This window comes from Miniopterus natalensis, chromosome 8 (genome assembly GCF_054644295.1).
Source record: "Miniopterus natalensis isolate mMinNat1 chromosome 8, mMinNat1.hap1, whole genome shotgun sequence".
NCBI classification, from domain to species: domain Eukaryota; kingdom Metazoa; phylum Chordata; class Mammalia; order Chiroptera; family Miniopteridae; genus Miniopterus; species Miniopterus natalensis.
This window is the reverse complement of record NC_142088.1, coordinates 46,767,189-46,784,288: the sequence shown is the minus strand read 5'-3', so window position 1 is coordinate 46,784,288 and position 17,100 is coordinate 46,767,189.

The window sequence follows — 17,100 nt, the reverse complement described above, 5'->3', positions numbered from 1 at the left end:
AAAAGAAATCCTTTATTTTTTTTCCATTTTCTAAATTGGAAAACTGAAGCAATAAAGAGCTGGAAGCTGTATTTGAGACATGTACTTATAAATAAATTGTGTTTTAAATATCTCTGTGAACATACCTGTTCACATTCAGTATTTATTCTAACAGTTGCCTCTGCTTTGATTACCTGTTGAAGAGTGGGCACATCACATGCCGTTTTTTTACCTCCATCATTTTGAGTAGATTATACATTTTTATCCGCTTAAGAGCATTTGAGTGGGTGTTGATCACAAAATTTTTTGAAATGTGTCTCTACGTAACAAAGTCAATTTTTAAATTTAAATTCTACCTTTAATTTTATAAAGAAACAGTTAATTATCTGATTTTGACCCATGTCTTCATTCTTGCTTAATTTAAAACCTCTCATTAAATTTTTGCCAAAGCAAATATTTTCATTTTTATAACAAAAGTAAGAATTTAGAAAAGTATCAGGATGCTGTGCAGTTATGACTGCTTGTCTGTATTTGAAGATCATGTTCAGGAGACCAAGTCAAAAAGAAATTAACTTATTTTGGTGTTAGACCTACTTTGGTCTCACATCCTAGGTCTACCACTAACACTAGGTGGATCCTCTAACTCTTTATTCTTCAGTTTTCTGATCTGGAAAATGGGAACAGTACGATTTCTACCTCATAGGGGATGTAAAGAACAAATGAAGTTATGTAGGAAAATTACTCACATGGCTCCTGGCATACAAAGATTAAATAAATCATAGGTACAGTTCCTTCTTTTGAAAAACAATTTCAAATAGCAATGAATTAAAATAAAAAGATAATCATTACCAAACTTGAAATATCTTGCTATTGATTAGATTTATGAATAAATTTATTGCAAAACTATCTTTGGATTACTTTTTATTTCAGACAGAGAGAGAATTTCATTTAAAATAAGAAGTAAAACAGGTAACAACAATAACCTGGATTCAGAAAAGCCAATAGGCAAACATCTTGATTTTTTATTATAGAAACAAACACTAATAATGAACCCCGCCCCCAGATCTTCATAAACATTTTAATATCATAATATCGAATGGATTCTGTTTTAATGAAACATTAAATTTCATGTTTACCATGAATTTAAGAAGGAAATTTAAGAAGGAAAATACCAGCAAATTTAAGAAGGAAAACCAGCTTGCTTTATCAATAGGAAGCTGACAATGTATCTGTGATCTTTTAGGTATCTCTACTATTACTTATTTTAAAAAGTTAATACAATGTATTCCCTTTGAAGGGGAAAAAAAAAATCCCATTTGATTAAAAAAAAAAAAAAGAAAGAAAAACCCAACAACACCAGTTTTTATGTTGTGCCCTATCCAGCTGACACTGTCCTTTTGGAAAGCCAATGACTTGTTAGTACCCCTAGCAGCAGTGTGAACAGATGCGTTCCTGACAGGCGATGGATGGTCAGGGTCCATCTGGCCAGTGCAGCTCGGACAGAAATGATGTATACAGCTTCATCAGCGAATGACTGTCATCAATCGTGGGCCATGGGCGCGTAAATGACAGCTACGCTGCAGCTGAGACCCCAGGTGTGAGACTGAGGGGGACTCATTTAAGAGTGCTGGGTAATCAGGAATGTATAGGCTCCTGGACTTTAATTTGTATCTTTAACCTCTTATAAATATCCGGCTCTACTGTAGCAGGTATGTGCTTTTTTAGTGTCTCATCATGGAATGAGCTTCAAGATGACGGCTGTTCTTAGCTCCTTTTAACTACCGATGCCTTCAGTTCCCTGTCTCCGTGGCTAAACGCACGGAGAGTCCCGGCTGCTGCGTGGTGTGTCCCACAATTTAATTATGACCTCATTGATTTTTCATGTATTTCAATTTTCTCTTCTTTAAGCCACAGTGGCTGTCCTGTTGGGGCGATGTTTGGTTTTCTTTCCCAGATTTCCGTATGGAGTCGCTGGAGTCAGAGCTGTGTTTTGTGCCTCTCCTCCCCCAGCCTGCCTCCACCCCTCCGGAATGCCTGGCCGTGGGCCTGTGCAGGCAGCCGGTCCCGAAAGGAACCTTGCAGTCCATACGAGATCTTAAAAAGGAAAGAATACCCGACTGCTTGCTCACCAACAAAAGGTACCTGATTTTTAAATGGTCTCTCTCTTTGGTATGCATTAAAGATCATGCATAATTTGCATCGATTAGCATTTTATTATACCACTGGCACTAGGGAAAGGAAAATGAAAACAATTAGGGTATCCTCAGAGGACATTTCTTTACTTATAACTATTTTACAATAAATCATTTTGGTTTATCAGTTTACTGGATACGGCAAATGCAGAAACACTGGAGACTGAGAGGGTTCTAAAAGCCTGGGAATTTATAGAGCGGCTCCACATGTTTTCACTGAAAGCTCTTCAAATACTTCTAACTCATTAAAATGAATTATGTCAATTACCACCAGTAGATCTGGAAAACATTTGAATCTGATGGAAAAGGACTTTTTTCACCCCCTCCAATATCACAGAAATTCAGCTCTCCCTAATACAAGCAAAGGATGCAGCTTAAACTGCATCTGGATAAAAAAAGAGGCCAACCTGCAAGAATCCCCTCTTCAGAATGGGAATCAAGTTGGCTTTCTGATATTCTATGAAACAGGGAGTCAGAGGTTTGGAGAATTCAAGAGGTGACCTGGTCCATTCCACTGCCTTCAGGAAATACATACCCAAAGCATCCCAGACCCGGCAGAGGCTGTTTTGCTTTTAATACGTATACAGTGAAGAACAGCACAAGAAATAATGTTGCAAACTCTTCAGGCACCTTCCCCACCCCCAACCCAGATTTTTAAAAAGCAACATATTCCTGCCCTGGCTGGTGCGGCTCAGTTGGTTGGAGCATCCTCCCGTACACCAAAAGGTTGCAGGTTCGTTCCTGGGTTCCGTTCCCTGTTGGGGAGCCTATGGAAGGCAACCAACCGATGTTCTCTCTCACACTGATGTTTCTCTCTCCCTCCACTCTCTCCAAAATCAATAAGCATATCCTTGGGTGGAGATTAAAAATAATAATAATAATAAAAGTAAAAGCATGATATTTATAACATTCACTTCTGGTCTTAACAAGACCCAAGACCAGCATTTCAGTCAAGAAAAAAAGGAATTCATACATTTTCTTTTAGTTCTGTAAGGATCATTTCAGTATAATTTTAGTGGGCAGTGTAAAGCTCACTACACCCTACTGTTAGAATTGTAAACAAAAATATATAGTTATGTAAAGTCAGAAACAGGGAAAATGTTAGAACAAAGCTGCAGTATTTTAGAGATAAATTTTGAGAATGTGAAGTACCAAATAGTTTGTGAATCACCACATAAATTAGCAATTATAAGGGTGTTGAGAGAGAGGAGAGAGAGAGAAACCAATCCTACCTACCATTTGGAAACAAAACTGAACAAATTAATAGAAACCCGCTTATACTACTGAATAGGAATTTTAAAAAATTTGAATTTTAGGATGGCAGTAAGAAACCTAATGATTGAATGAAGAGGTCTTTAAAATATAATTAATGTTGTAGTTCTCTGCAGTGATCTGTGGTTTACAAACATTTTCATAAAGTTAGCTATCTGGTAAAAGTGAAATTCTTACAATAAAAAAATAATGATCTTGATAATAAAAGGCCCCAATATCATGAATTTGCTGTTTGATTTGGTTTCAGATATTATTTGTTGTTTAGACAGAATAAATGGAGATTTTAGAGAACATACTTTAATGTACGTTTATGGACTATGGAGTGCTTGTACAACCATTTGCAACCTAATGTGTCCACAATTTCTATACTAAAGATTTTCTGTGTACATTTATAATTAAAAATTAATATTTTCACTTGACACTCTAAGTCTTTCACTAGTGTTGGACCAATTTCCTCTTTCCCTCGCATCACTAAGTTGGAGAAAGACTTTTCATCTCTTGGAAACTCTCACACCTCAAGGGGAAAGAGTAGCAGACTTAGAGACACGGCTGCTCCAGGTATTCACTGCCCTTCCCGTGCCCTGTCCTCTCCTCTGTTCTCTAAAAAACAAGTTCTGATCAGGATGGAGAACAAACAACAGAAACTTCTAAAATCACAATCTAAACATTTTGCTTCCTTAGTAAGCATTCTATTCTGAGGCTTTTTCTTAGTTGAATTTTTCTTCTGGATTTTCATGAAAATGGTGCGGCATCTCATGTGATTTTCCCTCTTCTGGAATGGCTTTCCTAACATACACTGACCTAGTGAGACTTAATGGGATCAGCAAAGATTCAAGGAAAAGGAGCTATTAAGGTCATATAAGTCTGTTTCCAGTACAGGCAGATGGAATCTTAGGAACACCTTGGTCTATTGTAGGTAAAAATAATAATGACGACAATAATAATAATAAAATAAATAAAAATAAATAGGGGACAATATAAAGATTTATAACTAAAGTGCCTGTCAATAATATATCTATTTGCCTAGTGACTCACTTCCAAACACAAGGGAGCTGCTGAGGAATCTGAGATTCCTGTTAGTACCAATATTTTGTTCAATATTGGAAAATAAAAGGAAAACATTCCATTTTTCAGATGCCCTCTGGTGCTTCAGGATCAAGGGAGAGACCAGACCCTTCACTGAAATGCTATGAAATGCTACCACATACTTTCTTGGTTTGAGGTAGTATAAGGGCCACTGAGGGCTCTTCCATCTATGCTTAAGTTTATATCTTTGGTTGATCACCTGAAATAATTTACAGAAGCACATTTTTCTCTTTCCTCAGGAAGGAGTTGGAAAAAGTCTACAGATCCATTCAAATCAGCATAAACTTGTATGTCAAGTACTTGAAAGAAATTAGTAGAAGTTGAAAGGAAATACATACAATCTGTTTGATCACTTCCTTTAAGAGAAAATTTTCAATATATTGTAAGGACAGAGAGTGTTTCATTTAGTCAGAGACACAGGAACCAGCAGAAGGCACACCTGAGCTGATTAGTAGGAGTGCAACGCGAATCAATTTCCAATGGAGGGAGCCATAAAATTTGAAATCCCTTTAATTCAGTTTTTATATGTAGATCATATATAGATTATAGGCAAATGGTTTTTCTTTTCCTCTACTCTCAAATTCAGGGTGTTTACCACAGAGTCAGAAATAATGTAGGAGCCTAATCAATATGCATTAACTGTATGGTCAGGTTTTTAAAAACCCAAGTCACTTAATCTGCTGCATTAAAAGCTATGCAAATGCTGTATCTTTACTAAGAGATTTACATCATGTAATTTTGTTTCACTCTGTAAATAGAAAAGCTAAGGTTGATACTAAGGGCTGATTGCAAAGTGAGCTTAGTAGTTCAGGATGATTTTCCCAGGCCTTTTTCTAAATGGCGGCCAACCTTAAGAAAGGAACAGAGCTGACAAGTAGGTGGCACTGAGCACACTTCCCCAGAAGATGGCAGCTACAACGCAAGAAAAATGAGGAATGAGATCTTCACATTGTTTGGGACTTTATAATTTTAAAATAATCTTAGAAAATGTCTTAATATTATCCACTATCAAAAGAGATTTTCAAAAATATGTTGGACTTGGTTTTCTATCTATTGAACTATTGAACACATGTCATCTTTGGTTTCGGAAATGTAAGCAAATGGGCCAAGAGAAATGGACACATTTAGCAGTTCTTTTTTATCAGCCATATACCTTTTAGCCAAGCACCAGTGGAGCCCAACATTATGGCACATTTCCCCACAATATACTCACACTCAACCAGCACCTAGGAGGGAAAAGAGTGCGAGGGCTATTGAGCACTGAGAATTTTTCCAATGAATCACAATTATGTGAACACCTGTGCTAACTAAGTTTGTGCTGATCCACTGTGAAAATTTGCAAAGTGCTCAACAGCCCTGAGAATTTCTCATTTATTATCTCAGGTGGGGTGGTCTGCAACTGCACATTAGGTTGCAGTATGAAGCATGTAAGGACACGCATTCAAGACCTCGTCCAGGACCTTTCATTCTACCTGCAGGGTACAGCTGTGCCTCTTAACAGGCCAGAGTTCTGCTTCTGAATTTCTGGCCAGAAAAGTTAAGGGGAGATACACAAACCCATCTTTTGTCAGTGAAATGATTGTAGGCCATGCAATCCATTTACCTACATTTCAAGATGAACTTACCACAGGGTGATCTTGAGAAAAATCTAATGATCAATGATATTTTTATGTATATATAGGTTCATTATATATTAACCAATAGAAAAAGTGTCAAAATTCTAAAGGATGTGAGAGGACTTTAGCCATAAACATGAATGTTGAACTACAATTAATTCCCATTCTTATGAGATAATGACAGAGTGAAACTGGCCTAGGTCCCAAAGAATCTATGAGCTACTTTATTTTTAGAGTCAATGATTCATAAGGATTGGAAAATAACTTGTGAATGAAGTAATCAAAATACTTGTTGCAGAATGAATGTAAGCAGTGGAATTGAGCTCAGTGAATATGCTAGATACAGGGTCAGTTGTTAATTCTGCAGTCAAGGTCCTACATATGCCTGGAACAGTGCCTTTCTTTGACAGTATTCTCTGTCTCAAGAACTATAAACTACTGTGTGGTCTCTGAATGTTAATGCAATGTCAAGAACAGACATTTCTGTATGGTTCTGTAGACATAATTTATATACGTATCTACCAAAGATTCTTTATTGAAATATATGTTACTTTGAACATTTAAGTTTAATAGGAAGTGGTGATAAATTCAACTATATGGATACAAAGACTACCCTGGAAGTGTAAAGTTTTTTGTTTGTTTTTTTTTGTAATACATTGGACTCTGGAACTTAATTGTATCTAACAGTAGCATGTTCTTGCCAATAGAATAAATGCCCATAGTATACAATGGTTAGTGCAGTTATCATAGAAGATGACACTGTATTATGAGGTAGTGATGAAAATTATGAAATGGAAAGTGCCAAAGCTACTGAGCAATCATAGGACAGGAAAGTCAGTGGGAGACACTTGGGAGAAGCATTGCTACTGAGTACCTTGGCTAAATGCCAAAGGTTCTCCTCATAAAAATTAACTTTTATTTTTTCCTGCATCTGGGTCCATGGTACTTGTTTCTAGGAGAGGAATGTGTGAGGTTAGGTGAGTGCATGAGGAAGGGAAAAAAGCATCAGCAGGTTGAAATATAGCCATATATCATGTGTTTTCCCATAGAGATTAGATTTATTGAGTTTTATGAGCACCAGGCATGTGCTCAGCACTTGACATACATTATCTCATTTAATCTTCACAACACTGTAAAATAGAAATGAGTCTTATCTCATTTTTTTCAAGATAAGAAAAATGAAGCTTAGAGGTTAACTAGTCTGCACTTATGTTAGACTTGAACCCTTGACTGGCTGATGTCAAAAACTGAAGATATTTAACTACTACACAATACTGCCTCCCAGTGGCTGGAATTTGGTAAGCATTCATCCAAGGCCAATTATTGAAGTGTTTTTCTTGGGGAAAATTGGTCTTAATCCCTTAGATTTAGTTTAGTATCACAACAACATACAGAAAGTGGCCTCACTTAACAGAATTATTGAGATGTTGAGTGTTACTTACATAAAAGCGGCTGGTTCAAGTCAAGCTTCAAGTGTGATAGTAAGCAAACTGCATTGTTTATGAAGCAAATACTTGGAATTAATTCCTACCTAAATATGAAAGCACTTGGTGTTTACCTCAAGCATATACTGTGCAAACAAAATTCCACCAAGCAAAAAGATTCTGCAGTATCAGCATTTTAAACTTGTATGAATATTTCCTTCAGTTGCCACAAGCATAAAATAAAATAAAAATTTTAAAAGAAATAAAAACTCAGGGAAGAAAAAAACCAAAGTACATTTTTATACAAGACTCAGAGAATAAACTCATAGAGTATGTCTTGAAGTGTTAAGGATTTTTTTTCAGTTTTAAATTAAAGACATAATGTGTGTATAAGCAAGGACAAGATTAGTTATGCTCAGGAAGGTTTAGCCATGAGCAAAATTTTAAAGTAGCTATTTTTCATGTATACATTTCCTATGTTCAATACACACACACACACACACACACAATTGTTCTTCAGTGCTTTTTTCTGAACTCCCATTATCCTCTCTTCTCAATCTCCAAAGGTGCTTTCTCTGGCCCCCTATTCTCATTCCACCAGACAGCCTCTTACAATATAAACTTTTCTTCTCTTCACTCATCATAACATAGCCGTCAAAATTCCATCTTTTTGTTTAAAATATTGTTAGGTTACTGGTTAGCAACTCATATGAACATATCCCTACTAAGGCCTTAATGAATAATAAAATCTTAATGTGTTATTTTGCTTAGTCATATTTATCTCATATTATGAACTCTTCTAGATAAAAATGCCTTAAGTCAGGAATTAATTCAAATGATGAGAATTTCAAATCCTGAGGCCTGTTGGTGGGAAATTTCTGTAAACTGTGCTTGCTTCATGTTTTTTGAAATACACTTCAAAGGTGGATTTTTACTTTACCTGTGTATAGGGTTGACCATAGGGAACCAGTGAATTGAAAGATTATAATCTCTGAGAAGAGAGGTCACTGATAACAACACCAACACTGCCCATTCTTACTTCCTATTAAATGGCGCCTCAATATGCAACATTCCACACTCAATGTCTGGTAAGTGTATATTAGTGACCTTGAGTCAACAATCTTTGTCTTCTTGAGACATCTGATAGCACTGTAACATTTTACATTTATAATTGTGTTTACTTTTTAAATGGAGTTTAAAAGTCTCTAAACTGGATAGAGAGATTAAAATGAAGACACAAAAGAGCCTGTAAATGCTTAGATTGACACCACATATCACACCAGTTATAGTATAACTCGGCAGTTAATGAGGTGAGATATTAGGGTATATATCACATTGATACATAATTTGGGGTCTTTAAGAATCTGTGAACCACTGATTGACATTATACATTGCCAAGTCCTTTGCCATCCACCATGTCAATGCATTATTTTTATAACGTTAATTGAATTGGGGTTATACGTTTTTAAAGTTTCCGGAGCACCTTCTTCATTCATTATGAAGAAGATACAGTTTCTGGTAGCTCTGCTCTCTACTCTGTGGGATATGGTAGAAACTCCCTTCCTGACTGTGGCCACATCATCGCGGTCTGTCCACATTTACACTTATCACTACTGCCAAAGGGTGAATTCTTCCACAGAGGGGTGTGAATTACTGGAAATGGTAGTAATTATATTGTCACTGTCATGCTTTTTAACAATTTAAAATGTGATTTTATGCAACAACAAAAACTTTTAGGATTGAAATTAAAATATCACAGGCCAGAAAGGAAAGGATTCTTCTCCATCTGTTAGATGACATGACACGGGCAGCCTTGCTATCTGCTGGGCAACGCGCTGTGCATTCTGGCATGCGCACATTCACAATGGGAGCCTATAGAACAATTTTAAAAAATGAACAGATTCTTCGTGCATCAACATGGATGAATCTTGAAAACATAATGGTGAGTGAAAAAACAAGTAGCTGAATAATATTTATGTAAATTTAAAAACATGGAATAATACATTATTTATGGGCATGTACACATGTAGTAAACATACATGTGAAAGTTACAAACCAATTTCAAGACAATAGCTATTATACCCTTGGGGAGGAAGAGTGAATGACAGGGGAAGAACTTCATGACATCCGATGAGGGGGTACAAGAGGCGTTTTCCAACCTCTCTGTAACATTTTATTAAGAAGGAAGACATAGGCCGGCCGGGCGTGGCTCAGCGGTTGAGCATCGACCTAGGATCCAGGAGATCGGGGTTCGATTCCCAGTCAGGGCACATGCCCGGGTTGTGGGCTGCAGCCGATCAATGACTCTCTCATCATTGATGTTTCTCTCTCTCTCCCCCTCCTTCCCTCTCTCTGAAATCAATAAAGATATATTTAAAAAAAAAAAAGACATAAAGCAAATATGTAAAATGCATTGTCATTTGTTATAATGCATTGTCATTCGTTAAATCTTAAAGAAAATATATTTTTTTATTATTTTCTGTACTTCTGTGTGCTTGAAATATTTCATCATCTTAATAATGAAAATGATAAAGGAAATTTCCAATTCAAAATGGGAACTAGCTAGTAATTTTCAATACTGTTTCTTCCACCTTTTCACTAAAATTTTTAAGGAAGCATGAGAAAGGATGAAAGGCCACAATTCAAACTAGGGCAAACCAACATGCTAACTCTAGACTCTGGGAGGAATTGATTCACAGTAAAAGTCTAATGGGGCAGGATGAAAAGCCACTTGCCCAGGTTTTAGCTAATAGCCTATGTCTGGTAGGTCTGCTTTGCCTTCTGGGAACAAAAAGTGCACATATGTGCTAGTAGGAGGTGTTGGTGGAAACTACCAAGACAAACTTTTTTTTAATTAAAATGAACCATGCTTCTTAGAATATTTTGGAAAATATAGAAAAGAAGAAAGTAGGAAAGAAGAAGCTACGATTCTACTGTGTGAAACCAGCCAGGCCTCTTTTCAACCTCCGGGCACTACGACTTCTGACAGCAGAGAGGGAAAGGAGACGTTCAATGACACTTCTTTAATTGATTGTACAATGAGGAGGTGTTCAGTCACGGTGGGACCCTCATTTCATGTCGACCTTACAGCTCAAAAGCCACTTGGAATATATATATACTTGAGGTAGGACATTCTCTTTTTCCACATGAAATGTTTTTCCTGAATCTCTTTATTGCCTATTTCTTTCTTAACTTTAGTTCCCTATAGAAACATTTAGTGTCTGGAGAATAAAAAGGAAAGAAAAAAGAAACTTTTTAAATTAAAAAAAAACCCGAAAGCATGCACAGCATTGTTGGAAAAAATCTAAAATCACATGTAGGTGTTCTAACTTTAAATCAAGAGACCTGTTTTGCATAAAGGGGCATTTGTGGAGATAAATAGAATTAAAAAAAATGAATTTCTGTATTTAGAACTTCTTCCCCTACTTTTATGCCAAGGATTTTTTTTTTTTAATGATCAGGTCATATATTTTTCACACACGCACAAAAAAAAAAAAAAAAAAAAAAAGATTCTAAAGGAAACTCTGGTCCACCTTTATCTCTAATGGCCCGGTTGGGAGTTGCTATAATAATCCTTTTGCTTTTATGTGGCCATCTGGAGGCCTATTAAAAGGAGTATCTAAAACAGACTCCCCAAGTGTGCTGAGTTTGTATGTTTTCACCAAGTCACCAAAACAGGAGCATTTTTCCTACTGCACTGAGAAGTGACCCTTTACAGAGAAGGGTAGGGGTCGGGGGTTGGAGAGAGAGAAGAGACACTGAACCAGCAAGAGGCACAACTTGACCTCTCACCCCTGCCATTGTGCACAAGTAGTAAGAATAGTGGCTGATCCTGGTGCCTGCGTTTTAAGGGTACAGAGATCTACAGCAAGGTTTCTTACACCTCTGGGGCTCTGTGATGAGATGGAAGAGGTTAGGGAATGTGGGAACGAGAAACATTGAGAATTTAATGAAGCATCATGTTTCAACTGGATAATATTCCGTTTTGATTTGTGCGGACAGCAAATGTGAAATATTGAAATAATATTTCAAGTTCACAGTTTTGTGGCTCAGATAGATATACAGAATATTCTTGCCTTTCAGAAAGCTACACCTTTCATCAAAAGTATAATCCAACAGAGTTTAGGACATAAGAGTTGGTTGTGAAATGGAATTAGATAAAAGTTGGCATTTGTCTTCAGCAGATTATTAAAATCGCCGCGGTAAGAAATCTGCTCATACAGACAGAACAAGTTAGCAGGGGCTGGATGTCATTTGTCCAAAATAGAGTCTTTTCTCTACACTCATTAACCATCTCGCCCAGTAATGTGGTTGTATCCTATTAAACCTGATACATCAAAAATTAAAAAAAAAAAAAATTTAGTTGCTGTCTCAAACTGCTGCAACTCAGATCTAGGACCAAATAAGATGCATTAATTGCTTTACTGCTTCACCGCAAAGCCACTCTTAAAACATAATTCCTTAATGAAGTCCGTTAATTTGTTCATGGCAGTACACAAGCTGTTCAAAATGACACAGAATTGCACTCTGTTTTCTAACCCCTGCAGTTTCTTCTGTTAGTCACTCTGTCTTGTGTTGTTATCCCATGGATAGTAATTATTTTATAGTGGCTGTAATTAGGAGAGAATTAGGCTTGGTAAACAAAACCTGCCTTCTCCTGTTAATAGCTAAGGATAATAAATTTGGCTCTGACATTCACTATATTTGGACAAGGCTTGGCCTACTTCCAGTTTTCCCAATAAGAACTTTATTATATAATTATGCCTTGGAGGGGCTCATATTACAAGGTAATTTTTTTTTTGTAAAGACACATATTGCATGGCTTCCAGCCAGTAAATGATATACTGTAATATATGCCTCCAATAAATGTTTTAAACAAAATCTCTCTAAGCAATATCCTGCCAGTGCTACACACTGATCTTCAGCATATATTATTTACAGGATTTGTTTGTTGAGTGTTTCATAATGTAAATTATTTCCTTTTGCTCACACTGTCCAATATTATGACAAGTCTCTAAAAAAGGCCTAAATTATTTTTATCAATAAATGACATGTTTGGATCTTCAACTTCTTGCAATCTAGTTCCTGAAGGAGGTGTCCTTAAGAGGACAAAAAAAAGTAGTACATATTTAATGTTCTATTCTTTCGTAAAGATTGGTTGTTATTTGGCCCAAGTTATGTTACTTTTTGTTGAAATGATTGATTTCCTTTTCCATTTTTGACATAAGTGAAATAAAATTATTGTGTCCCACTACAAGCCAGATTTCTGATGATTCATTTGCCTTTAGTTGAACCCTTACTGAAAGGGTCACTCAAACTTGTATAGATCAACAATAATACATGACATCACAAAATGCTAGAGGACAATATTGAAAACAGGTTCAAAACCAAGATCATAAAAATACAAAATCTACTTAGAAAAATCATGAGGCATAAGTGAAATTAACTGCAGAACAAGAAAAAAATATTAGATTTTAAATAAATATTAAGGAAAAGACATAAGATACTGGTTTTAAAGAAAGTAAATTCGAAATTAGAGCTACACTTAATTCTTCAGTATTAGGCATAAGGAAGTTACAAAGAAGGACAATAATATACATATTTTTAATCATGACCCAAGGATATGCTCTTATTGGTTTTTTAGAGAGAGGAAAGGAGAGAGAGGGAGAGAAACATTAAACCGAGAGAGAAACACTGATCCTTTAAGTGCCCAGACTGGGAACTGAACCCACAACCTTTTGGTATATGGGAAGATGCTTAACCAACTGAGCCACCCAGCCAGGGTGACAATAATATATATATATTTAAAATATGTTTTTATTGATTTTAGAGGAAGAGGAAGGGAGAGGAATAGAGAGATAGATACATCGGTCGGCTGCCTCCCCACCAGGGATTGAGCCAGAAACCCAGGCATGTGCCCTGACTGGGAATCAAACTGGTGACCTCTGGGTTCATGGGTTGACACTCAACCGCTGAGCCACACCAGCTGGGCAATCACATATTTAAAGGTACCTTGGAATTTTTTCTCCAGACACTCAGCTTATATTAAAACCCAATGGAAAGTGAATTCAAATAATACATGTAAAATCACTCCCCTCCTCGTATATATATCCTTATCTTCTGCAAACGAAAGGTGTGAATTTTTTACTGGGGTAAGCTAGATATCTATCTCAGATATCCCCGATTCAGTTGGCATGTGTTTCAAGGTTTACAAGTGACTCTTAAAGAAGAAGCCAAGCAGTTTCTAAGAAGCTTATTAACATTTATTAGGGATTCCCAATTTTTTTACTCAGATTTTCAAGGGCCATGATGTGGAAGCTCATAGAAATTACACATTTGCAGAAAGTCTTTGTTAAGTGAAATGGTTCTGGCCTCTCTGTTCCCATTTCTGGAGAAGACAATAAGTGGCTGCCTTTATTTTTCTGGTAGAGTATAACCCTCACTTGTAGCAGAGAATGCCTTGAATGTCCTAGATAACTTCTGGAATTCAGAAGTTTCATTGCCCTCCATTCTGCCCATTTCTGCCCTGGTGTTGACCAGAGCATGAAGCACAGAGATCTCTGTAACTGTCTTCCTACTTACTGTTACAGAGTCTTGCACTGCCCCTCCCCCAATGAATAAGCATTTATTATATTTCTGTTTGCTAAATAGCACAGTTTTGGCATTCAGATTTAATGCTTTCTTTAAGAAAAAGGATTATAATTATTGTGCTCGTCCAAGAACACCATTCTGTCAGTAAGGTCAAACTATCAAAAATGTGTCTTCTCAACTGACAGAATTGTTGGAGAAATTACTAGGAGGCAACTCAGTTCAACTGAGCGGTTACTGAGTGTCTAGTACAGGCACTGAAGTGCCATGAAAATCAGGAACACATAAAAGCAGGCGAGATTGTTTTTCCTACCAGTTTATGTAGCTCAAAGCACTTAATGCAAAGATCATATTTAACCTCTGGAAATCCCACCAGGGTAGAAGGAAGTTCTGTCTTGCACACTGGCCGCGGCTCCTGCTGCTGCTGCTTTACTTCTCTGCTCTACAGAAGAAACAAGAGCAAAGAAGAAAAGATCAAATTGCACGTTCAAAACAAGGCAGTAAATTGATGTGAAAGGTTGTCCGAAACCAGTGGTTCGGAAACCCATTCTCCATGAGTAGCTCAGTTCCTGTACTGTTCTGCTCTTTCCCTCTCCTATTAGAATTATGCTATATATGCTTTAATTAGAAAACAATATTAATTTTACTACTGATAATCGGCAGGTACCAAGTCTCCATTCCTTACAATAAGAGTAATCACAAAAATAAGACAAGAGAATGGAATAATATTGCAGGTTTCCATGTGGCCAAGTACTTTCCCTGTGAGAAAATTACCTGTGTGGCACTAATATCATTAAACAACAGGTTTCACATTTTAGCCAGGAAGGAAGTTATGTTTCAGTTTTGTTTTAATAATGGGAAGTGCTTTATTAAGATGCAAAAATTACCATTGCTGTACTTCCCAAGGGGCTGAAAAAAAATCATGTTGATAAGTCTGTAAACAGACTGTTAAAGAGAGATGATTTGGATTTTGAAGGTACATGTTGGCACTATAATTAAAGCCTGTTGTCTCCATAATGAATCTGAAAAAAGCAAAAATAATGACTCAGAAAATAACAAAATCATAGAAGCTAGAGATAGGAGAGGCCTATTAAGTCATCTTATTTACCCTCTGCTCACGCAGGCTCTGAGGACATTTGTCTGTTGAGATTTAGCATCATTCCAGAAATGTATCTTTTGCTTCTGAGAAGACATTTCCTCTGTATCACTTTGAGGAGAGCAATCTTAAATCTTGACTTGTTAACCTGCCTTGTTTTGAGCCCTGAACACAATATACCAGCAAGGTGAAGATCTTTTCTTTTCCCCCTTCTGTGACCCATTATGTCCTTGAAATTTTCAGCTTACAAAATTCTCTTCTAACTTCAAAACGTATGACACTCCTATGGAGTTGGGTCATGATTTAGTCACTCTATTAAGTTGTTTTAATCCATCCCCATAAATCAATCCCTTTAGCTCCTCCATCATGGTGTTGTGACATCCTCCCATTTTTTGACATTTTTCTCAGCCCCAAGCAGAATTCTAGGTGAGACCTGTGTCATATGGGCGGGCACAAAGTAATCATAATCTCCCATAATTTTGCATACATTAGCCACTAAGAAGCAGAAGACATTAGTTCCTGAGTTAAAAGAGGAAAAGAAAACCTCAAACATAGTATTTTGCTGACTCTTTTATTCTATATGGTGCCTTTGCTACATAAAGCATCCCCATTCTACACTATGTACAATAATATATGGTCTGGTGGGAAAAGACAAAAAAAGTCAGAGCAGTTAACTTGGCTTCCATAATTCCTCCCCTGCTGTTCTCCTAGTCCCACTTCAGCTGTATTTCACTCCATTAACTACAGCAATGGGTATTTGCTCTCAATAAATGTGTGTGGGTGTGCATGTGTGTTTGTATTTGAAAATAGTTTATACAGACAACTCCAAATAGCTCCAAAAGTGATTGTACAATTAAAGAAACTATTTCCCTGCTGTTGATGTTTATTTCTTAAAACATCATCTGTCAGCTTAGGCTCCTGAGATTGAAGTTCTGAATATATTTTTCTTTTTAAACCCTAAAGGAACTTCTTCTTCTTATCTCTGCCCTAACTTCGTCACTCTTATCCTCAATCTTTCTTGTAGTCTGATTATGAGATTAATTCCCAGAGGGCTATCAACATCCACTGTGGATGTTAAAGCGGTGGGTTCAGGTTCAGGTCTTGTAAGGTTCTGAACTCTCTGCAGACTGTTCCAAGCACTTTGAAATGAAGTTTTGAATTTTTCTATTAGCTAGTGGAAATGGTAAAATAAGCTCAAACACAGTGACTTCCAACTGAGAAGAGTTTAACACAAATCTGATCGCTTACATGGGGCAAAAGACAATTTGGGGTTTGCCTGGGAAGGTGACTATAGTCACAGCATGTTTTAGTTTTTGCTAGGAAAAGATAGTATTTTGGACACAGTCTTAATGCTAATAACCTGACATGTATGTTAAACTGGGTCTCTTTTATACTGACAGATATAGGAAATAGGATGGAGGCTCAAGTATTTGCTTGAAAATATCCATTGTCATTACTCAGTAGCTAATTAAATAGAGAAAGATCGGTGTCTTTGTCAATTGAAATTTTGGGATTTCAAAATTTTGAAATATTGAGAAAACCAGCATAATTTCTTTAGCTGGCACTCACCTAACATTCTGAGGATAAACTTGATTTTTTCTTAATTGCAAGTTCCTCAGATCAAAGATTAGGTAACCTTGGGGGGGGGGGAGCTTTCACTCCTCAAACCTCAGTTTCTTTACCTGTAAAATGTGAGGGTTAGAGATGATCTGTGCAGTAGCCTTTTTTCCTTTCAATATGAAAACCACACCTTCTTCATCAGATAGCTCTCTCTACCCTTTCGACCTCCCAGAGGAGAACTTAACCTCACAGAGCCCAAACTGAGCCTCTTTCTAGAGAAGCTCAGT